The sequence below is a fragment of the Bos indicus x Bos taurus genome, chromosome 4, assembly GCF_003369695.1.
Source record: "Bos indicus x Bos taurus breed Angus x Brahman F1 hybrid chromosome 4, Bos_hybrid_MaternalHap_v2.0, whole genome shotgun sequence".
NCBI classification, from domain to species: Eukaryota; Metazoa; Chordata; class Mammalia; order Artiodactyla; family Bovidae; genus Bos; species Bos indicus x Bos taurus.
This window is the reverse complement of record NC_040079.1, coordinates 48903768-48926943: the sequence shown is the minus strand read 5'-3', so window position 1 is coordinate 48926943 and position 23176 is coordinate 48903768. Positions and strand designations below refer to the sequence as shown.

The following is a 23176-nucleotide window of genomic DNA, read 5'->3' as shown; positions in this document are numbered from 1 at the left end:
CTGTTCCATGTTCAGTTCTAACTGTTGCTTCCTGACCTGCATATAGATTTCTCAAGAGGCAGGTCAGGTGGCCTGGTATTCCCATCTCTTTCAGAATTTTCCACAGTTTATTGTGATCCACACAGTCAAACACTTTGGCATAGTCAGTAAAGCAGAAATAGATGTTTTTCTGGAACTCTCTTGCTTTTTCCATGATCCAGCAGATGCTGGCAATTTGATCTCTGGTTCCTCTGCCTTTTCTAAAACCAGCTTGAACATCTGGAAGCTCACAGTTCATGTACTGCTGAAGCCTGGCTTGGAGAATTTTGAGCATTACTTTACTAGCATGTGAGATGAGTGCAATTGTGCAGTAATTTGAGCATTCTTTGGTATTGCCTTTCTTTGGGATTGGAATGAAAACTGACCTTTTCCAGTCCTGTGGCCACTGCTGAGTTTTCCAAATTTGCTGGCATATTGAGTGCAGCACTTTCACAGCATCATCTTTTAGGATTTGAAATAGCTCAACTGGGATTCCATCACCTCCACTAACTTTGTTCATAGTGATGCTTTCTAAGGCCCACTTGACTTCACATTCCAGGATGTCTGGCTCTAGGTGAGTGATCACACCATCGTGATTATCTGGGTCATGAAGATCTTTCTTGTATAGTTCTTCTGCGTATTCTTTTTTTTTTTTTTCTTCTGTGTATTCTTGCCACCTCTTCTTAACATCTTCTGCTTCTGTTAGATCCATACCATTTCTGTTCTTTATCGAGCCCATCTTTGCATGAAATGTTCTCTTGGTATCTCTAATTTTCTTGAAGAGATCTCTAGTCTTTCCCATTCTGTTGTTTCCCTCTATTTCTTTGCATTGATCGCTGAAGAAGGCTTTCTTATCTCTTCTTGCTATTCTTTGGAACTCTGCATTCAGATGCTTATATCTTTCCTTTTTTCCTTTGCTTTTCACTTCTCTTCTTTTCACAGCTATTTGTAAGGCCTCTTCAGACAGCCATTTTCCTTTTTTGCATTTCCTTTTCTTGGGGATGGTCTTGATTCCTGTCTCCTGTACAATGTTACAAACCTCATTCCATAGTTCATCAGGCACTCTGTCTATCAGATCTAGGCCCTTTAATCTATTTCTCACTTCCACTGTATAATCATAAGGGATTTGATTTAGGTCATACCTGAATGGTCTAGTGGTTTTCCCTACTTTCTTCAATTTCAGTCTGAATTTGGCAATAAGGGGTTCATGATCTGAGCCACAGTCAGCTCCTGGTCTTGTTTTTGCTGACTATATAGAGCTTCTCCATCTTTGACTGCAAAGAATATAATCAGTCTGATTCAGTGTTGACCATCTGGTGATGTCCATGTGTAGAGTCTTCTCTTGTGTTGTTGGAAGAGGGTGTTTGCAATGACCAGTGCGTTCTCTTGGCAAAACTCTATTAAGCTTTGCCCTGCTTCATTCCTTATTCCAAGGCCAAATTTGCCTGTTACTCCAGAAGTTTCTTGACTTCCTACTTTTGCATTCCAGTCCCCTATAATGAAAAGGACATCTTTTTTGGGTGTTAGTTCTAAAAGGTCTTGTAGGTCTTCATAGAACCATTTTACTTCAGCTTCTTCAGAGTTACTGGTTGGGGCATAGGCTTGGATTCCCATTATATTGAATGGTTTGCCTTGGAAACGAACAGAGATCATTCTGTCATTTTTGAAATTGCATCCAAGTACCGCATTTCAGACTCTTTTGTTGACCATGATGGCTACTCCGTTTCTCCTAAGGGATTCCTACCCACAGTAGTAGATATAATGGTCATCTGAGTTAAATTCACCCATTCCAGTCCATCTTAGTTCCCTGATTCCTAGAATGTCGATGTTCACTCTTGCCATCTCCTATTTGACCACTTCCAATTTGCCTGGATTCATGGACCTGACATTCTAGGTTCCTATGCAATATTGCTCTTTACAGCATCAAACCTTGCCTGTATCACCAGTCACATTCACAACTGGGTATTGTTTTTGCTTTGGCTCCATCCCTTCATTCTTTCTGGAGTTATTTCTCCACTGATCTCCAGTAGCATATTGGCACCTACTGGCCTGAGGAGTTCCTCTTTCAGTATCCTATCATTTTGCATACTGTTCATGGGGTTCTCAAGGCAAGAATACTGAAGTGGTTTGCCATTCCCTTCTCCAGTGGACCACATTCTGTCAGACCTCTCCACCATGACCTGTCCATCTTGGGTGGCCCCACACGGTATGGCTTAGTTTCATTGAGTTAGACAAGGCTGTGGTCCATGTGATCAGATTGGGTAGTTTCCTGTGATTACAATTTCAGTGTGTCTGCCCTCTGATGCCCTCTCACAACACCTACCATCTTACTTGGGTTTCTCTTACCTTGGACATGGGGTATCTCTTCACAGCTTCTCCAGCAAAGCGCAGCCACTGCTCCTTACCTTGGATGAGGGATATCACCTCACCGCCATCCCTCCTGACCTTGAATGTGGAGTAGCTCCTCTCAGCCCTCCTGTGCCTGCACAGCCGCCGCTCCTTGGACGTGGGGTAGCTCCTCTCAGCCGCCCCTCCTGACCTTGAATGTGGAGTATCTCCTCTCGGCCCTCCTGCACCTGCGCAGCCACGACTCCATGGTTTCTTTAGTGGTGATCAATAGCAAGTCAATCTCCTGGATAGATATTAATTAAATTTAAATTGGTTTTTAACCCTAACAATTTCTTCAGCTCGTGCCTCCCACAAAGCACAAACTGCTTTAACAAAACAGGTCAGGATTGGAAAATCTTGGAAATAGGAAGACATTTGGGGTTATAAAGTCCAGTGGTTACTAAATAGCACTTTGTAGTAAAAGGAGAAAAGTAGTACAATGTAATTCCTTTAAATGCATTCAATTTAAAATCTTGGCCTAAACTTTAGTCCTCCTATTTCTTTAATGATAGATGGTATCCGTAGTTCATACCTTGTTTGTTTGTTTGTTTAGGGTTTTTTTGGCAAAATAACAATTAGGTTGCCCTTTGTTGTCTTCCCTTTTGAGTTGCCTATTGGTTCTTAATCTATTCTGATCTGCAGAAGCCTGTGCCACAGATTCACTATGACACTTGTGTTATTGTCTCATCCTTCATTCCTCATCATCTATCAGGATCTCAAGACACTTAACAAGTGCCTAGGCATGTGTTAGGACTTCAAGATAAATGGGGTAATTTCTTCTGTGTTTGTCTGTAGTGTTCATTTTATTTTAATTTTTTACTGAGGAATAGTGACTGAGCGACTTCACTTTCACTTTTCACTTTCATGCATTGGAGAAGGCAATGGCAACCCACTCCAGTGTTCTTGCCTGGAGAATCCCAGGGACAGCGGAGCCTGGTGGGCTGCTGTCTGTGGGGTCGCACAGAGTCGAACATGACTAAAGCGACTTAGCAGCAGCAGCAGCAGTTGATTTATAATATTATATTAGTTTCAGGTGTACAGCAGTGATTCAACAGGGATCCGCCCAGTGTCTCCTGCATTTTCTGCCTTGCAGATGGATTCCTTACCGCTAAGCCACTGGGGAAGCTGGAGCTCTAGGGAGCCCTGCTGTAAATTACTTAGAGGGGTTTCTCTTTTCCAGGTTAGGCCTCAACTAATATAAGGATAAATTCTCAGAAGTAGAATTGCTGGGTCAAAGTCTGTAGGACATTTAAACTAAAATTTAAAGATACTTCTTCCTGCTGTTCTTATCTCCGGTAAGCCCTTTCTTCCTCTTGTAGATCTCTGTGAACAGTCAGGGCCCTCCTCCTTCCGCCACCCCATCTGTTTACATGACTCAGCCTTTGGGCACTGGGCTAGCCCTCTGATCACATTCCACTCTTAAAAAATGATAAACAAAACAAAGAGGTAAGAGGGAAAGCCACTACTTCCTGGTGATAATTGATATGCGTGCTTTCAGAACATGCCCAGGCAAGTGGAAAGAAATAGCAATTATCTGGGTGGTTCAAGCAAACATTGACTCCCCTTTGTCCATTATGAGTGAGTGGTGAAGGAAGGGAGAATTGGAATTAATTATTAACATCTTCCAAATTGTCAGAATTAGGCAGAGTTATTGAATTCAACACTTCATTTTCTATTAGGTGTCTGGGGGTTGGCCATTTCAATGGCCAGGTTTTTAATTTTGGTAGGAGTCAATCAGGTAGCAAAGTGGCCTTTGTCATTTGTGGGACTGAACCACCACTCGGTGACCTTGACTGTACTCAGATAGTGGGAAGGCTCCAGGCACCACCTCCCTGGGCAGCAGCCATGGCTTGCTGTAAATCAGTCTCTCCACCTTTCCATTGCATCAGGTTCACCTCTCATTAGAAACAAGGTGATCATCCAAACTTGGGTAAAGGTCTGGCTTCCTGTTGTCCTTTACCAAATTAAAGCTGTTTTTTACAGGCTACCGATTTATTTCTAGCTTTCCCCGAATGTGTGACCCTTAAAGACTGCTTATTTAGCAATATAGCACAGTCACGAAAATAATGCTTATAGCAACCCATTCTTGGAATATAAAGGTAGAGAGGCAGATACTATGGGAAAAGTCATGATTTGAGAGTCAAGAGTTCTGAGTTTGAGTCTTGGCTTTGCCACTAACTAGCCAAATAACCCAAATCAGCCATTTAACCGTGGTAACTTTCTTGTTAAAATTAAGTGCTCAGAAGGTAAAGAAGTTAAGATGAGCGCTTCCCTGATGGTTGGTTCAGTGGTAAAGAATCCTTCTGCCAATGCCAGAGACCTGAGTTTGATCCCTGGTCTGGGAAGATCCCACGTGCTGTGGAGCAACTGAGTCCATGCACCACAACAATAGAGCCTGTGCTCTAGAGCCTGGCAGATGCAACTACTGAGCCCTCCCACCTAGAGCCCATGCTTCACAACAGGAGAAGCCACTGCAAGCCTGCACACTGCAACCAGAGAGCAGCCCCTATGCGCCCCAACTAGAGAAAGCCTGCCCAGTAACGAAGACCCAACACAGTCAAAATCAATAAATAAAATTATAAAAAAAGAAGTTAAGCTGAAAGAGTCATCTACAGGTACATGATAATGTTAGCGTTAATATTTTCAATCTTATATTTCCAATACTCTTATGGATTGGTAGTCTCTGGCTACTTTCATCAGCCCATTGTTCAAAGCAACAGATTAACACACACATTAGGATAACTGGTTAGGAGCCATCATCCACATTTGTACATGTGTTGAGGTGGGGGGGCAGGATCTGAAAGCCATAAGCAAAGTGACTCTCTGTTCGATAATGTGATTTCAAAAACGATACACTGACTGTCTAGAGGGGCTTGGATTAGAATATGCCCCATTTCCCCTGCCTCCTTCCTCAGCTGGTCCTTCCAGATGGTATTTGGACATCCCAGGTCAGTCTCCAGCAGCTTCCCTCCGTATGGTGGTGGGGTCAAAGTACCCTCAGCCAGCCAGACCCTCTCTCAGGTCAGCTGGGGACAGGGAACATGACAAAAGTGAAGAACCTTACAGAACACGTCCAGAGAGTAGATTCAACCCAAGAACAACGCGGATGTCACTTGTGCTTTATATGTGGTACCACAGGAACAAAAGCATTTTTACTGTCACTGAAGCTTTGTTTTCCCAGGCCAGAAAAACTAATTAAGAGAGAACAAGTAGAAATGAATTTTCCAGCTTTCAGTTCTGTTCTTAGAAACCCTGGGCTAGAACATGCTGCTTCCACTTCCTACCTCCCTTCAGTGCCCGGGACAGCCAGCAGACATCCCTCTTCCCTGCATGATAATCAGCCAAGTGCCACAGATATCCTTCAGACATTATTTTCATCCTTAATCCAGTAGAGTTTTTCTGAGTGTTTCTAGAATCGCATCATGCACTTAGAGACCATGAAAATAGCTTGGAAATCAGAAACCGGACAGGGTCTAATGGATTGATTAATTAAGTGAGTATTTGTTGAGTCCCTTCTATATGTCAAATATAGCTCTAGTCAGTGTGCTGAAAATACAGCAGTGAACAAGAGAGTTGATCCGAATGCTCTAGGATCTTATATTCTGGTCAGGGGCGGGGGTGGGGAAATAGAGAAACACATATACAAACAGATATGTAACATGAATTCAGGTATTGATAAGTTATTGCCTGCCTGCTAAGTCACTTCAGTCGTGTCCAACTCTTTGTGACCCTATGAACTGTAGTCCACCAGGCTCCGCTGTCCAATGGATTCTCCAGGCAAGAATACTGGAGTGGGTTGCCATGCCCTTCTCCAGGGCATGAGTCCTTTTGACTCTGGAATCAAACCTGCATCTCTTATGTCTCCTGCATTGGCAGGCAAGGTCTTTACCACTACAGCCACCTGAGAAGCCCTGGATAAGTTATTAATATAATAATACTAGCTTTTCCTGCCATGTGAGGATAGAAGCTGAGGACAGGGTCAGGTTTCATCAATCTAAGAAAAAAGATATAAATGAAGCAGGGAGCATTGGAGAGAGGAAGAAAGAAAAAGTAAATCTGTGTAATCCATTTTAAATAAAATGATGTATTGTCAGTGTATAAAACCTACATCAAACTAAAAAACTTCTGCACAGTGAAAGAAATGATCAACAAAATGAAAAGACAATATATGGAATGGAAAAAATATTTGCAAATCATATACCTGATAAAAAGTTTACATCCAAAACATATGAAGAATTCACAGATCTGGATAGCAAAAATATACGGTAATAATAATGACAATCCAGTTAAACATGGACAAAGGAACTGAATATGCAGTTTTCTGAAGAAGATACACAAATGGTCAACAGGTACAGGTAGAGGTGCTTAATACCATTTATCGTTTATCCTCAGGGAAATGCAAATTAAAACCACAATGAGATATCACCTCATGGCTGTTAGAATGGCTATTATCAAAAAGACAAGAGATTACAAATGCTGGTGAGAATGTGGAGAAAAGGCAATCCTTGTCCACTGATGGTGAGGATGTAAATTGGTGCAGCCACTGTGGAAAACAGTAGAAGATTCCTCAAAAAGTTAAAAACAGAACTACCATATGATCCAGGCATTTCAATTCTGGGTATTTATCTGCAAGAAATGAAATCACTAACTTGAGGAGATACATGCATCCCACATTCACTGTAGCATCATTTATAATAGCAAAGCCACAGAAACAACCTAAATGTCCATTGACAGATGAATGGACAAAGAAAATGGGATATATGTATATACACATATATACAACAACATGGATAGACATGGAAGGCATTATGTTGAGTGAAACAAGTCAGACAGAGAGAGATGAATACTGTATGATTTCACTTATATGTGGAATCTAAAAGTCCACACTCATAGAGACCAAGAATATGTTGGTGGTTGCCAGAGGCAAGGGTGGAGATATTGGGTGAAGATAGTCAAAAGATACAGACTCCCACTTATAAGATAAATAAGTACTAGGAATGTGATGTACATCATGGTGACTATAGTTAACACTGCTGTAGAGTGTACTTCAAAGTTGCTAAGAGAGTAGATCCTAAAAGTTCTCATCACAAGGAAAAAGTGTTTTTCCTACTGGTTTCTATATGTTATGAAGGCTATTAACTAAACTTGTTGTGGCAATCATTTCACAGTATATTTTCACATATGTAAGTCAGGGCTTTCCAGGTGGCTATAGTGGTAAAGAACCTACCTGCCAATGCAGGTAGATATAAGAGACGCGGGTTTGATCCCTGGGTTGGGAAGATCCAGCAAGATCCTGGGTTGGGAGGATCCAGGAGGGCACAGCAACCTACTCCAGTATTCTTGCCTGGAGAATCCCATGGACATAGGTGCCTGGCAAGCTATAGTCCGTAGGGTCACAAAGAGTTGGACACAACTGAAGTGACTTTGCATGCATATGTTAGTCAAGTCATTGTGCTCTATACCTTAACCTTATAGAGTGCTGTATGTCAGTTATGGGCTTCCCTGGTGGCTCAGATGGTAAAGAATATGCCTGCAATGCAGGAGACCCAGGTTCTATCCCTGAGTCGGAAAGATCCCCTGGAGAAGAGAATGGTTACCCACTCGAGTATTTTTGCTTGGAGAATTCCATGGACAGAGGAGCCTGGAAGTCTGTTGTGGTGATCCATGGGGTCAACAAAGAGTTGAACATGACCGAAGGCAATGGCACCCCACTCCAGTACTCTTGCCTGGAAAATCCCATGGACGGATGAGCCTGGTAGGCTGTAGATCATTGGGTCGCGAAGAGTCAGATACGACTTCACTTTCGCTTTTCACTTTCATGCATTAGAGAAGGAAATGGCAACCCACTCCAGTGTTCTTGCCTGCAGAGTCCCAGGGATGGGGGAGCCTGGTGGGCTGCCGTCTATGGGGTCGCACAGAGTCGGACATGACTGAAGCGACTTAGCAGCAGCAGCAGAGCAACTAATACTTTCACTTTTTGTTGAGGTCCTTTAATGGACCGGAACCTGGTGGTCCAGAGTCGATGATAAGAAAGTAAAGGAGAGAAAGAGGCCGATATTCCTTGCTTTACACAGAAAGCCAATAAAGCCCCTGGCACGGGCTTGCTCTGTTTACAGAGGCCTCAGGCGCCCTCTCAATGGGGTAAAGGCTCTCTGCCTTCACCTCATCGAGAGGGTCTTAGAACCCCGGGCAGGAAAGTGAACTCAGAGGGCCTCTGTGCTCCAAAGAAATAGCCTGTGAGAGAGAGAAAGAAAGAAAGAGAAAAGAAAGACATGGGGACCAGAGTTCTGATGGAGCAAAGGTGTTTTAATCAACATGGTGTGGGCATATATACTGTCTTACAAGGTAGTTATTCTCAGCAAAGATAAAGATTAAAAATTCCAGACTTACAAAATAAAGGTGATCTATATCAAAGAGAGAGTTGTAAAGAATCACTTTTACCGTATGGTTCACAAGAAGGAAGAGGGTACTTATCACCATATAGAAACACTAATGAAGGAAATGCCTGGATTCCTCAGTCCCAGGAGAGGATTGCCTCTCCTCTTAATTCCTGAGTATTCAGGAATTAATAAGGAACAGAGAATTCCTGACAGATCCATAACAGTACACAGGAAGCCGCCTGTTAAATGCTTCCTGACAACTTTTCATGTCAGTTCTATTTCAATTAAACTGAAAAAAAAAAAAAAAACAAAGAAAGAGGTTAAAGAATGCCTCTTTTAGATGAAGTTATCAGGGTAGGTATCTCTGATTGACATTTGAGTTGAGAACTGGATGAGATGAAAGAGTGACTTTTGAGGTTGTTCTGAGCAGGGCACACAGAGCCCACTAGGGTGGCGGTGAGCTTAGTGTGTTTGTGGAATAGCCTTGTGGCCAGTGTGACTAAGCAGAAAATGTGAGGAAAAGAGCACAAGGAGATGGGTGTGAACCCCAACTCCTATAACCAAGTAGTCACAGAAATTTTCTCAATGTATTTAATCTCTAGGAAACACAGATTCCTTGTACTTAATAAGGTTTTTGGTCACAAGTAATATTAATAGTACCCAAATTTGAGCTGGGCTAACTAAAAGGAGAACTTATAATAAGTATACAAGAGTGTCTCCCAGAAAGCAAGATCAGGAAACGATCTGGGCTTCTGGAAAGAATGAGAATCGGGACCTGGGAATAATAAAACGCCATCACCACCTACAAAACAAGACACTGTCATTCACCTTTATTTCTCTCTTCATGCCGGCCTTCACTCTCTGTTTAGCCCAATTTATCTATCTGCTGCTTCTCCACCTGGACTTCCCACAGCCCCTGCCTTCATTCATTCAACCCCACAGCCAGCTGTCCCATGTCCAGCACGGTTCCTATTCCACACCAGCGCTGACATAGGGCTCAGCACCATCCAGAAATAGCAGCGTACTTTCCGAAAATATGAGAAACTCACCTCATTTCACTGAGGAGGTCATACAAAGGCCAGAGCAGGGAGTTACCCTGCACGTTGCCCACCAGGTTTTCAAATCCCCTCTCTGCTCCCAAAGTTTCTCCACAGCCCACTAATCAAGGGTTCTTCTGTTGTGTTCTTACCATAAACCCATCGTCCAATTTCCTCCAGAGCCTCCCCTTCATCACCCAACTCCAGCCCCAACAGACTACCCATCTCTCAGCCCTTTCTCAGCAGGGGTATTGACTTTCTCCCAGTTTCCACAACTGAATGTGAATTTTCATACCAGCCATCCCAAAGATTCTCTGAGAGCATTAATTGTTTGACTAGTTCCAGCCACTGTTCTCTGAATCCCGATTTCAAACTTCTGTAAGATAATATCTGATCTGCCTGCCTCATGGCGTATGGTCACATCTCTGGCCCAGTCAGTGGCTGCCAGACAAGAAGTTGCTTTTGTGGATGGGGGAATTTGACAGGACAATTCCTAGAGAAAGCCACACTCCTTAGGAGATGGACAGATATGCCAAAAGTGCCAGTTATATTCCTCACATGTAAAATGGAATCAATAATACATTCCTTTTGGGGTGGTTGGGCTAGTTAGACAAAATTACCTGTGAAAGGGGCATCCCATGGTATCTTATGCACAGTAAAGGTGACATTCCTCCTTTTCTTAAGAAACAAACCAACAAACTGCAAAACCCCTCATTTTTGATTTTCCAAAATAATCCCAGCTTCACTATTCTTCCCAGTTCTGAATTGTTAGATATAAATTGTTCACCTGAAAAATATAGTCCCTGTAGGTATACTTCCATCTTGTTAAGCAGGAATATTTAGATATTGTCCCATCCCTCATGCCTTCCTCCCTCCCGGCAGGCCCAGTTTTGGTGTTGTCTGATGGGACAGTTCCCCTCCACCTCTGCCCCTACTCCAGAGTCCTGAACTATGGATTGGAGGCAAGCTGTTGGAAAGAACAAAGAAGCAAGGATGAGAACTAGTTTTGAAAAGGGAGAGATGAGAGTAAGCTATAGAAAGAGAGGCTTTCTGGCAGATTTTTGAGACGGTAGGGAATGCAGAGAACTGAGGAAAGAGCATTGGAGACAGGTCAACATAGGCTGTGTCAGATCCTCTTTAATGATATCTGAGAATGCCAGAAAGATTCTGATTACTCAGATTCTAATTACTCTCGAGCGCCAGAATCAGTCTGCAATTCCCTGATGAGACAGAGCCAGGTGGGTGCCTGGGTTTCATTTTTCCTACATATAGATAGAATAAACCTTTTCTCCAGGAAATTACCATATTTGAGGGATGCAAGGCTTAAATACTTAAACTAAGAAGGCATGAAATGATTCAAACATAGACAGTATACAGAAATGTACAGAACCGAGGACAAATATGACTTAAGCTTTATCTATGGTAATGGAGGCAATTAAGATTCACAAAATCTCCAGCCTACTGCTGTTTCCTGGGCATGAAGGATATTTACAAAAATTAAGAAAACTCCTTTGACATTTAGGCATATAATCCATTCTGTGTAAAAAGCACATTTCCTCAAGGGAGTTTCTAAGTAATAATTCTGCTTTTCCACTGTGCAAACAGGAGTCTTTATTGATGGAGTGTTCAGTGTAAGAAAGCCTTCCACATCAGCGATGCACCCTTTCACGAACCATCTTTGATGAAAAATTAAACAGGGACTAAAGACTTCCTGTATCACAGCTAATCAGCAGACAGGAGCACATTCAGGAAACGTGAATCAAATTGAAAATGTGCACCTAAACGCCTATAAATAAGATAATATGCACTTTTCAAAATTTTGAATATAAAAGTAGTGTATACTATGGAACACTATGTAGAAAAGAATTAGGTAGGTCGGAGAAGGCAATGGCAACCCACTCCAGTACTCTTGCCTGGAAAATCCCGTGGATGGAGGAGCCTGGTAGGCTTCAGTCCATGGGGTGGCTGAGTCAGACGTGACTGAGCGACTTCACTTTCACTTTTCACTTTCATGCACTGGAGAAGGAAATGGCAACCCACTCCAGTGTTCTTGCCTGGAGAATCCCAGGGACGGCACAGCCTGGTAGGCTGCTGTCTATGGGGTCTCACAGAGTTGGACACGACTAAAGTGACTTAGCAGCAGATATATTGTCAGGATCACATACTTGTTATGTAGCATTTTTATTTTTTTTAAAGAAAGCATTTTACAGAGCAATATGTAAAAGAGATTCAGAGTCACACACATAAAAAGACTAGAGAGGCCAAGCAGGTGTCAAAAGTCTTAAGGGCCAGGCAGGTGTATGACAATAGGTACTAAGCTGTTTATGTTATAGAAAAACACAACTTGTGCAACTACGCAACATTTTAAATCATTGTGTGAGTTAAACAAGACACTCAACTGGGAGTATCCAGCTTCCTTAACTGTGTTTGTAAGCAAACTTAAAAAAAATCTCTGTGTGTGTGTATTTCTTTACATATGTATGCATGTTTGTAAATACAGAATAAAATACCTGTAAAGTGACATATACAAATTTTTATTGGTGCTTATCTTTGAGAAATCAAACTTGGAGAAGAAGAATTGGTGAGAGAATATGTTAAAGGATAATTTTTATGTTTTTCTCTGATTTCTCCATTGTTTGACTTTTACAATGGGGATAAGGTCATGTATTAATGAGTAATTATGCTTTCTAAGCATAAGGCTTCCCTGGTGGCTCAGACAGTAAAGCGTCTGCCTACAATGCAGGAGACCCAGCTTCAATCCCTGGGTTAGGAAGATCTCCTGGAGAAGGAAATGGCAACCCACTCTAGTATTCTTGCCTGGAAAATCCCATGGATGGAGGAGCCTGGTAGGCTACAGTCCATGGGGTCACAAAGAGTTGGACATGATTGAGCGACTTCACTTTCACTTTCTTTTCATGCTTTATAAAAATTAAAAAGTAATTCTTAAAGATTAGAAAAAATTTAGAAAAGAATGAAATGATAACAGACTCACCCGTAATCTCATAAACTCAGATGTAACTATTGATCACTGTCTTAGTCTACTTGGATGCTGTAACAAATTAGCACAGAACTTGTTGCTAAACCCAGTTCATTTGCCCAACACACAGCCAAACACTGAGACGCTGAGCTTTACAGCTCAGAAAGAGTTTATTCACAAGGCAGCCAAATGAGGAGACAGGAGAACAACTATCAGATCTGTCTCCCCAAAGGTGAGGGGATTCAGATATTTTAGGGATAAGCAGGTGGTCTTAGGCTGGAAAGGTGATTGGAGGCAGGGAAAAGATGAGGGGATTGGTGTTCTGTGCAGGTGCATCTGGGACGTGCTTCTGCATATTCAAAATGGAGGCTTACTGTGATCTGAGAGTGGAGCTTTTTGGTCCTCTGACATCAAAAGGCCATTCATTGGACATCTGCACTGGCCCAGATTTGGAGTGGGTGGTCCCAATCAGTCCTTAGCTGGCCTGCACTGGGCAGGAGCAGATTCCAAGTTCCTGTAAAACCAATGGGCTGCATGAAGCTGGGAAAGTATGTGATTAAAGAGAGGAAAAGAAAGAAAGAAAGAAAATAAAATGACCTTAATCATTGAAGGTAGTTTATAAGCAAAGGGATTTTAACAAGCTGTTACCTTATTTGTTATTCTGTAAGACAAGCTCACGGAGAAGGCAATGGCAACCCACTCCAGTACTCTTGCCTGGAAAATCCCGTGGTCGGAGGGGCCTGGTGGGCTGCAATCCATGGGGTCGCTAAGAGTCGGACACGACTGAGCGACTTCACTTTCACTTTTCACTTTCATGCATTGGAGGAGGAAATGGCAACCCACTCCAGTGTTCTTGCCTGGAGAATCCCAGGGACGGGGGAGCCTGGTGGGCTGCTATCTATGGGGTCGCACAGAGTTGGACACGACTGAAGTGACTTAGCAGCAGCAGCAGCAAGACAAGCTCAAGAATTTCTATTATCAGCTTCTGTTAACTCCATGGGGCATGGTTTCAGACTGGGTGGCTTCAACAATAAACATTTATTTTACGTAGTCCTGGAGGCCAGGAAATCCAAGATCAGGGTGCCAGGATGGTCCAGTTCTGGTGAGGTACCTCTTCATGGCTTGTCATTGGCCACCTTCTTACTGTATCCTGGGATGATAGAGAGAGCTCTCATATGTCTTCGTCTTCTCATAGGGGCACTAATCTCATCATAAGAGTTCCTACCTGCCCCCCCTGCCCCCCTACCCACTGTGCGCTCTTCTGAACTTAATTACCTCCAAAAGGTCATCTCCAAACATCATCACACTGGGGTTTAGGACTTTGACGTGAGTTGGGATGGAGGGAGGGTGAGAGAAGTGTGGGCCTAAACGTTCAGCCCATAATAGTCATATTTTGGCATATTTCCTTTGTCTTTTTTTCTAAACATATTTTAAATAGTCAGGGTTGTGTTATATATACATGGTTTATTATACATAGCTTTGCATACTGTCACACATCTTTTCCTCATCATCTTTTGGAGTGAATTATTACCTTAAGATAGATTCACGTAGGTGGAATAAATGGATTGAACCACATGGACTTTTAAATATTTTTATGCATATTACTAATTTGCTTTCCAGGAAGGTTGGATCGGTTACAGTTCTGTTAACAGTATATGAAAGCATCTGTTTTATTGTACTCTTGCCAATACTGAGAAATATCAACTTGGAAATCATTTTTAAAAATGCCATTTTATTGTTACTTTTAAACCTCTTATTGAAGCATAAAGATACACACAGGAAAGTTTCTGATTATCTCTAAGCAAACACACCTGAGTCAGCATTCACAACAAGAAAGAAAACAAATTCTCCATCCTCAGGATGCCCATCATCCTCCTCCCAGTCATGTTACCACAAAAGTAACCACCCTTCTGACTTCTAAGAGCAATAGACTAGTCCAGTTTTATTTTCCCCTGTGATGGACAGGGAGGCCTGGCGTGCTGCCATGCATGGGGTCGCAAAGAGTCGGACACGACTGAGCGACTGAACTGAACTGAACTGAAAATTTAAAGGCTGACAATTAGATTCCAAGCACCAAAAGAACTTTGCCTTAAATAGAAGAAAAATCAATCTCACTGAGCATCAGAAAATATAAATTTAACAAGAGGAAATTATATTCAGGAACTTGGTGTAGACAAATTTTCTTTAAAAGGACAAAATAAGCATTAACTATAAAGGGAAATAATGGATAAACTGGAGTTTGTTAAAATGTGTATTTTGTTCATCAAAACACCACTAAACAGTAAGAAGACAACCCAAAGAGTAAGAGAAGATATTTGATATCTGACAAAGGACTCAAATCTAGAATATAAAAATTTCTTATACAATTCAATGAGAGAAAGACAACTTAATCTGAAAATGAGCAAAATACTCAGTCTACTTACAAGAGACAGTATCTCCAAATGGTCAGTAAACATTTAAAAAGCTGTTCAACCTCATCAGTCACCAAGAAATGCAAACAGAGGTAATAATGATACATTAATACACAGCTTGGCCAATTTGTTAAAATGAAAACAAGGAGTAAGCCTCTTTTAATTTCATGGCTGCAATCACCATCTGCAGTGATTTTGGAGCCCCCCAAAATAAAGTCTATCACTGTTTCCACTGTTTGCCCATCTATTTCCCATGAAATGATGGGACCGAATGCCATGATCTTCATTTTCTGAATGTTGAACTTTAAGCCAACTTTTTCACTCTCCTCTTTCATTTTCATCAAGAGGCTCTTTAGGTCCTCTTCACTTTCTACCATAAGAGTGGTGTCATCTGCATATCTGAGGTTATTGATATTTATCCTGGCAATCTTGATTCCGGCTTGTGCTTCATCCATCCCAGCATTTCTCATGATGTACTCTGCATATAAGTTTAATGAGCAGGGTGACAATATACAGCCTTGACGTACTCCTTTTCCTATTTGGAACCAGTCTGTTGTTCCATGTTCAGTTCTAACTGTTGCTTCCTGACCTGCATACAGGTTTCTCAAGAGGCAAGTCAGGTGGTCTGGTATTCCCATCTCTTGAAGAATTTTCCAATTTATTGTGATCCACACAGTCAAAGGCTTTGGCATAGTCAATAAAGCAGAAATAGGTGTTTTTCTGGAACTCTCTTGCTTTCTTGATGATCCAGAGGATGTTGGCAATTTGATCCCTGGTTCCTCTGCCTTTTCTAAAACCAGCTTGAACATCTGGAATTTCACGGTTCACATATTGCTGAAGCCTGGCTTGGAGAATTTTGAGCATTACTTTACTAGCGTGTGAGATGAGTGCAACTGTGCGGTAGTTTGAGCATTCTTTGGCATTGCCTTTCTTTGGGATTGGAATGAAAACTGACCTTTTCCAGTCCTGTGGCCACTGCTGAGTTTTCCACATTTGCTGGCATATTGAGTGCAGCACTTTCACAGCATCATCTTTTGGGATTTCAAATAGCCCCTTTAAATTTTACATGTTGCATTTTTGGTTCTAGATATTTTTTTAATAACTTTGTCAGCCTTGTGATTTACTTTTAATAGATTTTAAGATATCAGAATCATATTTTATTTTGTAATATTTTCCAATGTAAGTTCAAAAAGTCTTTTTTTATTCTGTTAGGGAAAATATATCTTCTAATTTTTATGGTGCTTTGCTGTTATTTTGTTTTATTTACATTTAGGCCTTTGATTCACACAGGGTTTATTTGGATAATATTGTGAGGTGCAAGCCTAAATTGATTTATTTCTCCCTAATACCAAGTCAATTTTCTTTTATTAACTGAATGATTCTTCTCTAAGTGACTTGTAATGCTTCCTTTATAATGAGTTGAGTTAGTTTATATACTTAGAGATTTACTTTTGACTACACTACTCTGTTTTGGAGAAGGTGATGGCACCCCTCTCCAGTACTCTTGCCTGGAAAATCCCATGGATGGAGGAGCCTGGTAGGCTACAGTCTATGGGGTCGCAGAGTTAGACACGACTGAGCGACTTCACTTTCACTTTTCACTTTCATGCATTGGAGAAGGAAATGGCAACCCACTCCAGGGTTCTTGCCTGGAGAATCCCAGGGATGGGGGAGCCTGGTGGGCTGCCATCTATGGGGTTGCACAGAGTTGGACATGACTGAAGCGACTTAGCAGCAGCAGCAAACTAGTCTGTTTACTCTTCTGGATAAATTTTAGGATGTTTATTTATTTATTTTTTGAGTTCCGAAAAAGTCCTTTGAGATTTTAGTCCTAGACTTTAAACTAAGTTAACTTGCAAAGAACTCTTTTTTTTTCCCAGTAGTCTTTGCTACCAGAATTTATTTTTATACTTTATTACTTATTCAAAACTTACTCTATCTGAAGATACATATACAAATATATAGTTATATATTATATTTATCTCTATATCTTATCTATATACCTATATCTATGTAAATAGACTTCACAATAATGAAAATTTGGATATTATTTGATTGAAGATTGGCTCCTGACCCATCCTGTTGTCAGATGGCAGCATGCTGCTGCTGCTAAGTCACTTCAGTCATGTCTGACTCTGTGCCACCCCATAGACGGCAGCCTATCAGGCTCCGCCGTCCCTGGGATTCTCCAGGCAAGAACACTGGAGTGGGTTGCCATTTCCTTCTCCAATGCATGAAAGTGAAAAGTGAAAGTGAAGACAGTCGTGTCTGACTCTTATCGACCCCATGGACTGCAGCCTACCAGGCTCCTCCCCCCATGGGATTTTCTAGGCAAGAGAACTGAAGTGGGGTGCCGTTGCCTTCTCCAAGATGGCAGCATACTGATAGTTTATGTTAAGGAGGGGACTCAGGAAAGGGAGTTGGCCACATCAGAAAGACTGACCATACAGTTAGAATGCTGGGGTTTTGTGCTCTGAAGCCCTGATTTCAAGCCCATCTTTGCTCCCTACTTGGGCAAGCTTGGGCTTGTTCACTGATGATAAATTTCCTTATCATCAAAATGGGAGTAATGGCAGAAATGGCAGTGTTCTAGTAGGAAACCAATGACATTTAAAACAGATAGTTTTTAGGTTAGTAAAAATTAGTAGAAGAGTTTAGTAAAATTTAATAAAGGGACCGTTTACAAAGCTGTGGACAAGGTGTTAAGGAAGCCACGGGGATAGTGCAGTGTCACAAGACTAGAAACAATGAGGTCATTTCCAGCCCTAGACTTGACAAGAGGGACAGAGTCAGTTGCCAGAACTCAGAAGTCAGCCATGTCAAAAGACAAGCCTGAGAGGAATAGCACCTTGGGTGGCCCCTGATGTGACTGTGTAGGTGGGAAGCTGGGGAACAAGTAACCTGGGCTCACGCACCTCCTCCCTCTTACCTTCTGCAGGGTCTTCCCAGTTGATGAACCCACCCTGAATCCTGAGAGCAAGAGAGCCCTTTTAATGAGGTCCAGTGGTTCTGGGACTTGGGCTTACATCAGAATCACCTGCAGGTATTGTTGACATGCAGATTTCTGATTCAGTGGTGGGAAAGGGGGTTGGATTTTCCATTTCTAACTCCTTCCCAGGTGATGCTGATCCAACTGGTCTTGGGATCACACGTGGAGAACCACTTATGTAGTCCTGGGCACAGAGGAAGGTGGAGAACAGTGGGTAGGGGCTCTGAAAAGACGAGCGGAGGGGGTAACTGGCCCCGTCTCCTTAGCTGTTAGAGGATTCAGTGGGTGTATATTTTAGTGCATGTCACGCTGCAGTTTATCAGCAAATGTCCCCCTTCCTTGAGGGCTTTCTGACTTACTTCACTTTTTGGCTTCCACTAACTGCTCTGTTCAGATCTCCAAGACCTGAAAGAGGACTTCTCAGAATCCTGACTCTGAATTTGGTCTCAACATCTGTTTTCTGCAGCTTCTCTCAAGCTCAGAGTTTTCTTATGCCAGCCTCAAACTGTGCAGATTCTGACCCTGGGACTTGTTCTTCCCTGTAAGAGCATCCCTTTGAGCCTGAGGTGTGGACACTGTCTTTGATTCTTAAGCATTTAAAAAATTTTTATTGGAGTATATAGTACTTGATTTACAATGTTGTGTTAGTTTCAGGTATACTTGATCTTTTATTTTTTATTTATATTTTGTCCAAATTTATGACCCAAATACTTCAGAAATTTTTCTTTTGAAAAAAGTAATTCTCAGTATGGATATTTTCTTTTTTAAATCTCTAAATGGTTAAACAAATGCCTACTACATGACTTTTTTGGAGATATACAAAAAATGTTTGCATCTCAATGGAAAATATGCATTGACTACTGCATACCCTTTTGAGTTATCAGATTATAGCCCTGTTCGTTTTCTTTGAGCTGTTTTGCAACTGTTTCTAAATTATAGGTAACTGATATGTAAATTTCATCTTGTCAGGTGGTGATTTTAATTGACTTCCTCCCCTCTGTGGAAAAACAAGCTTTGTCTCTGCAGTTAAGTGACATAATGAATGTTTTTTTATTGTGTAAATTGGGTTTTCTGTTACTTAGAGCCAAGACCCTCCTGACTGACAGATCCCTTATAAATGGGGGTCAGTAATCCTTCCTGCCTGCCCCACAGAGTTGCCCTATCAAAGCGCTTTAAAAGGTGTTTGAAAGACTTCATTGGTGCTCCAGAGGCTAAGACTCTGTGCTCCCAATGCAGGGGGCCTGGGTTTGATCCCTGGTCAGGGAACTAGATCCCACATGTACAACTAAGACCTGACACTGCCAAATAGGTATTTTTTTAAAAAAAGATGTTTAAGGATACGTGTGGGAGGTATGATGCATAGACCCCTAGGTGGCTGAAGGCTTGATAGCCTCTTCTTTGAGTCCAAAAATTGGAAAGGAAATTATTTCACATACACTCCCTCTGCTGCTGCTGCTGCCAAGTTGCTTCAGTCGTGTCCGACTTTGTGCGACCCCATGGACTGCAGCCTACCAGGCTTCTCTGTCCATGGGATTCTCCAGGCAAGAACACTGGAGTGGGTTGCCATTTACTTCTCCAACACTCCCTCTAGGCTTTAACATAGCTGCAGTTTTTGCTTTTGATACTGTTACTGAGCCATGTCAGCTTGCTTAACGCACAGTGAACCAAACACTGAGACATGGAGTTTTCCAGCCCAGATAGAGTCTATTCACAAGGCAGCCAAGTGAGGAGACAGGAGAACAAACCTCAGATCTGCCTCCTCAAAGGTGAGGCGGTTGGGGCATTTGGGGGATAAGCAGGTGATCTTTGCAATAAATGAGAAAGTGGATATTGGATAGGGAAAATGGTCAAGTAGAAAGACCATTAGTGAATGCGATGTTAAAGACACAGTGAGCAATACTACAAGGTTTAATGATCGGCTGTTGTGTTAGTGAAGAAAAAATGTTACTTGCTGTTCCAGTTCTATGAGAGTCAAGCTGTCAGCTGCGGGAGTTGTCCACTGACAATGTACTCTGAGGGGAATTCAGGATGGAGAAGAACAGCAAGCATTCTATGCTTCAGATACACTGGCCCTTAGGTAGTTGAGATGAATATCTAAGGAAAAATTTCAAGTGACTCCAGATTGTTGGATCTTCTCATTCATCTGAGATATATGTTCTTTGTGATTAGCAATGCTCTTTTGATCTTTGACTACATGCTTTTTCCCAACAGAAAAGTTCATATATATATTCTGGCTCTTCTCTTACCTCTCAGAGTTCCTCAAAGCTCTCTGAGAGGCTGTCTCTCAGGCTATTGTCCTCTGTAAGGTCCCAAATAAAACTTAACTCACAACTTTTACATTGTGTGATTTTTCTTTCAGTCAACACATTTCATTATCTGTATGTCATTTGTTATTACTGGTGTATTATTTGTTTTAGACCTGTAGGTGATTGAGTTTTAGCTCATTGTAGAATTGTGCTGATTTCTAGCAAAGTATCTAAGAGTCTTCTGTCATCTCTAAAGGATGTTAGTTTGGGCAAACTTGTAGCACATAAACAAGTCATTTTTAAAAAAAATAAATGTTCTTTGATGATTATAGCTGCTGTAGAGCCTCTCTTTACTGATGCTTTCTTCCAAAAAAAATATTACAGGTATTTGAAAATTAAAGTCTAAGTTTTTCTTGTTTATCTAAGCATGTTCTGAAAATTGGGTTTGAGTTAAGCCTTTATTAACACTTAGTCTTCAAGCTATAAAACCTTTCACCTCACTCTTCTAGCCACTTTCATTAAGTAAACAGAGAGGAGGAGACATCTTCATTAAAAAGCAACCTTCAAAAGATGCTCAACATCACTCATTATCAGAGAAATGCAAATCAAAACCATTATGAGATATCATTTCACACCAGTCAGAATGGCTGCGACCCAAAAGTCTACAAATAATAAATGCTGGAGAGGGTGTGGAGAAAAGGGAACCCTCTTACACTGTTGGTGGGAATGCAAACTAGTACAGCCACTATGGAGAACAGTGTGGAGATTCCTTAAAAAACTGGAAATAGAACTGCCTTATGATCCAGCAATCCCACTCCTGGGCATACACACTGAGGAAACCAGAAGGGAAAGAGACACGTGTACCCCAATGTTCATCGCAGCACTGTTTATAATAGCCAGGACATGGAAGCAACCTAGATGTCCATCAGCAGATGAATGGATAAGAAAGCTGTGGTACATATACACAATGGAGTATTACTCAGCCATTAAAAAGAATACATTTGAATCAGTTCTAATGAGGTGGATGAAACTGGAGCCTATTATACAGAGTGAAGTAAGCCAGAAGGAAAAACACCAATACAGTATACTAACGCATATATATGGAATTTAGAAAGATGGTAACGATAACCCTGTATACGAGACAGCAAAAGAGACACTGATGTATAGAACAGGCTTATGGACTCTGTGGGAGAGGGAGAGGGTGGGAAGATTTGGGAGAATGGCATTGAAACATGTGAAATGTCATGTATGAAACGAGATGCCAGTCCAGGTTCAATGCACGATGCTGGATGCTTGGGGCTGGTGCACTGGGACGACCCAGAGGGATGGTATGGGGAGGGAGGAGGGAGGAGGGTTCAGGATGGGGAACACATGTTTTAAAATTATTAAATTTAAGAATAAAAAAAAAAAAAGAAAAAAAAGCAACCTTCAAGGTTTGAAATCGTGTGACCAAAGTCAGTTATAAAAGTCAGAAGCAGCCAGGTTTTAGTGAGCTCGTCTTTGCTGTTTTTTTTGTTTGTGTGTTTACTTTTGTTTTTATTGTTCTTGCCATGCTAAGGGGGGGTGTGTGTGTTAATTTTGTAAATCATACAAATAACTTTCTATAATATCCCAGGGCAAACCAGAGAATCTGGCAGTCTTCATGGCGGGTCCCCTCAAAGACCCTCAGGCTGGTGGCATCAGCATGGAGTGCCTGGGTTTGCAATGCAGTGTGTGGCTCATGTCTACCTTGCAGGTGGCTCTTCCTCCACATCACAACTAGGGTCTCCAAGATGATGGGGTCAAGGACCCTCGAGGTTCTTAGGAAATCTCCCTTTGCTTCTCCTGCTTAGTGGTCTCCTTAGTTGGCAGGGTGTCCTCCTGCACCTCTGTCTTCTTCAGCTCGGCCTTATCAAAGTAGCGATTTCCTCCAAGTCTAGCTTATCTGCCATTTTCTTAAAACGTTCTGAGAAGTTCCACTCCAAGCTTATAGTCCCAGGGCTCCCATTCACATTGCTGCAGCTAGTGACTCGAATTTGGTGTTAAATCATTTTAAAAAGCTGTTTCAGACTTCTTATATCTTCTATTTCTGAGCATGAACAAGCTCTAGCCAACCAACAAGTCTATGGATTTATTGGGCTTTAGGTTTTTTTTTTTTTTTAAGATCTATTTTTAAAAGGTAAATATAATATTCACTCTTGTTCTGATTTTCAGATAATACAGGTACATTTGCTATTGATCAGTTCAGTTCAGTCACTCAGTCGTGTCCGACTCTTTGCAACCCCATGAATCGCAGCATGCCAGGCCTCCCTGTCCATCACCAACTCCCAAAGTTCACCCAAACTCATGTCCATCGAGTCGGTGATGCCATCCAGACATCTCATCCTTTGTTTCCCCTTCTCCTCCTGCCCCCAATCCCTCCCAATTTCATGAGGTATTGATTAAAGTGTCTAATTTCCTCTCCCTCTTCTATTGTGTATTTAAAAACCAGCTGTTTAAAACCAGTTGTTCTCAATGCTGATCAGAATCCGTAATGTAATCAAAAATATAGTGACTATATAGTTATTAACAATGTATTTCTTTTTCTTCATACTAGGTTTTTGAAATCCAGCATATATTTTATTCTTAAGGCATCTAGACTCAGACCAGCTGCATTTTAAGCATTCAATAGCCCTATGTGTCTAGTGTGATCATATCAGACACCGAGATCTAGACTCAAGACTTCACACAATTTTAGGAAAATGAAGATGT

General features: G+C 41.6%; 1 pseudogene; it reads right to left on the bottom strand.

Annotated features, from left to right (window-relative positions):
• Positions 1-22246: 22246 nt before the first annotated feature.
• LOC113891874 lies at positions 22247-22377 on the bottom strand (annotated as a pseudogene).
• Positions 22378-23176: the final 799 nt, after the last annotated feature.